The sequence below is a fragment of the Pteropus vampyrus genome, unplaced genomic scaffold (assembly GCF_000151845.1).
Source record: "Pteropus vampyrus isolate Shadow unplaced genomic scaffold, Pvam_2.0 Scaffold33, whole genome shotgun sequence".
NCBI lineage: Eukaryota > Metazoa > Chordata > Mammalia > Chiroptera > Pteropodidae > Pteropus > Pteropus vampyrus.
In genome coordinates, this window is record NW_011888814.1 from 1,781,954 (window position 1) to 1,785,173 (window position 3,220).

The 3,220-nt window shown below is 33.0% G+C and overlaps 1 pseudogene; it reads right to left on the bottom strand.

Moving 5' to 3' along the window:
• Positions 1-253: 253 nt before the first annotated feature.
• LOC111737961 lies at positions 254-834 on the bottom strand (annotated as a pseudogene).
• Between the last annotated feature and the right edge of the window lie 2,386 nt (positions 835-3,220).

Consider the following 3,220-nt stretch of genomic DNA (forward strand, 5'->3'; position numbering starts at 1 on the left):
GATGAAATGTGTATCTGGAGAGAAAAAAGGAAATCAGTGAAATTTTTCTCCTTCAACTTGAACAAAAATATATAATGATAATAATAATAACAGTTTGTATTTGGGTAGATCTTTGTTTACTTTATATGTATTTTTAGAGAGTTTAAGCTAGTCTTCTATGATTTTTTTAATACATAACTTTAATTGCATCTTTAATATATCACAAATAAGTCACCTGACATCTTGGCTTTTCTGTAGCTGGACAACTTCGACCTTATTCATCAGCCTGCTGAAATGTTCCTTTTTTCAGGAACATAGATACCATCAAAAATTCTTCTGATATCTTCATTTTTAATTATTGTGGTTTATTAAATCAAAGCAGCTGAATTTGATACAAGTTCAATGTCATTTCCTTCAAAAATTAACTCATCTTTCTGGGCTTGAGATAATGAACAAGCAACACCTGACCTCATCTGAACCCTGCAGATGTATTATTCACCCAAGAAATTTAGGATTTCAACAAGAGAACCATTCTCCTGAATAATGACTTTGTGAGGGAAGTGAGCGTACACAGACCTCACCTTGTAATGGAAGCCAGTGTAACACCCTTGATCATGTTCTGTACATGACTACAGATAGTACCAGTTCCTTTCTATTTATTTCCCCACTGTTTGTCAACCTGGAGCCTCTTCTTTTTCTTTCAAAGGAGACTGAGTTCTACATTGATGTGATTGAGGTCCCTTCACAGAGTGCCTCTGGGGCCCTTCACAATAACTGTGCATCCTCTTAGAGTCCCCTCAGGGTATCCACATTTTCTGAAATGTTGACAGTCTGATTACTGAGAATGATCTTCATCCTCACAGTAGATGCAGCAAAAAGAGCTACAATATTTTCATCTAATACAATGTGATATGATATCCAAAGTGGAATTTAATTTTCTTGGGGTTCACCAATTCAAAGCCTCTTAGTGAGCTCTGAAATTATTTTTACTTTATTTTCCTGAACAATCTTCATTTTCCATGGAGTTAAAAGCTACTATTTGTGTTTAGTTTTCTATGCAATTATATTAACTCAAAACTTTTGCTAATTTAGAAATATCCTATCAAGACATTCAGAATCATATGCATTTCATAAATTTAATCTTCTTGGGACAGCCTGCCCTAGGCCTTCTGACCTGTTCCAGGCCTGTGTGTCATCTGCTCCTGGTGCATATTGATGTTCTGGGATCTCCTTTTACCAACATTTTGCGTATTCTTGCCTCTCTTTGAATTGGATCTCTTAGATTCTGTATCCCATGATCTTATGCTCTGTGATTTTGGTGAAGCATCTCCAATATCCTTTTTAGAATAGTAATGTCAAAAGTGGTATTTTTGAGATATTAGATTTGCAAAACTTCATCTTACCTTCACATATCTTACCCTCACACACAGCTGCAGTTGGGAAGAATTATTTTTCTGAACTTTAAGGCTATTTCTTTTCTTGTCTTCTAAATTCTAGTGTTACTATTAAGAAATCTGAAGTCAGAATTCATTTTACTTTGTGTATATGTGCTGTGTATTTCCATCTTTATCTCTAGAAACTTGTATAATAATTTTTTCTTGATTCTCTCTCTTCTCAAATCTTGTAATGATGTGTCTTTCTGAGTTCGTTACATCTATTTTGTTAGGCATTGTGTAGGCAAACTATTCTGATTGGAAATTCATGTCCTTTGGTTATAGGACTTTTTAAAGAAACATTTATTGACTATTTGTTCCTCTGTTCTTTGTACTCTCTGCATGTCTTGATTTGTTTATTAGATCTCATGGCCTGTTCTTTAATTTTTTTGTTAAGTTTCTATTTGCTATCTCAATGTATTTTTGTTCTTTTCTGGAAATTTTTTTTTCAATTTTATTTCCACATTTCAATTAGAAGTTGCTAACATGTTTCGAATTTCAAAGAGCTGCTTCATGTTCTGGAATGCTGCTTTTTACATATATGCATGGTCTTGTTCTTGTTTCATGGCTACAGTCATATATTTCTTACTTCTTTGAGACCAGTGATGATACTAGGTCTTTTCTTCCCCCAAACAGTCTCTCCTTTTTCTAAGCCGAGATTTTCTTTTCTTGTTCTTTTTAATGGTAGTTCTCTCATTTTCAAGGTAGAAGTTTCCTTTTATATTTGGTAATCCACTTTTCTACTGATATGTACCTATAGAGGACTATTCACCTACTTTGATGCATGAATGGGGCCTATTGACTGTTTGTAGTTAAGCTATATATTTGGGAAACCACAAACATCAGATTCATTTGGTATCTCTTTGGAGTGTTAAATTTTTACTTAAGTACTGATGACACCATCACATTTACATCTCTGCCCTTATTGACCATTCAATTTTATATTCACAAAGCCCATAATGTGTTGCCATACGAATTATTAGCTACTATTTCAAAATAATCATGACCATAAACTCTTTTTCTCTCCTAGGATATTTATCTTTTCCCTATTCCTTAATTTTCCTTCGAGAAACTATCATTCCTTTGATTACTAAGGTTACAAAGCTGACTTTTTCCTGTCTTTTTCATCTCCGCTTCATCTAATATGCCAATAAGTCCTACTATTACTTCCTTTAAATAATCTCTTGGGATTTTCACTTTCTCTACTTGCTTGATATCTCTATTCTGGTTTATCTGTATATCACTGAAATACCAGCTCAGTAAACATGAGGCCATTTAATAACTTTGTGTTATATTATCCAAATTCTCGCACTCAATGATTCATTCAGAAATTAATGTTGGAAATATTTCAACTTCAAATTAAGGTAAGCCTGTTTTTATTAATTTAATTTACATTTAGTATTACAATTTATTAAGTGGAAGGAGAAGAAACAGGAACTAAGTGAATAAATAGTCTATGTTTTGTTATTATTACATCATTGACTTAATTCATATGGACTTGAGAAAACATTTTTCCCAAATTAATTATTAAGCCCATATACCCATTAAGGTGAAAGCATATTACTGTTTATTCAACATCGATTAGTTTATTTAGTACCTACTATGTGTCAGTTATTGTGTTGCTATTTGGTTGGATTGTGCATGGATGAGAATACAAATTTGAATAAGAAAAGTAGAGCATGACCTCCCAATCTTCCAAGTCTCACTGGAATGACAAGCTTTTAACAGCAGGACATGATATGGTATGCTAAGTGTTGTAATAGAGGCAAAGACAAAACAGATAGAGGTAAAAAAGAGTATAATTTTAA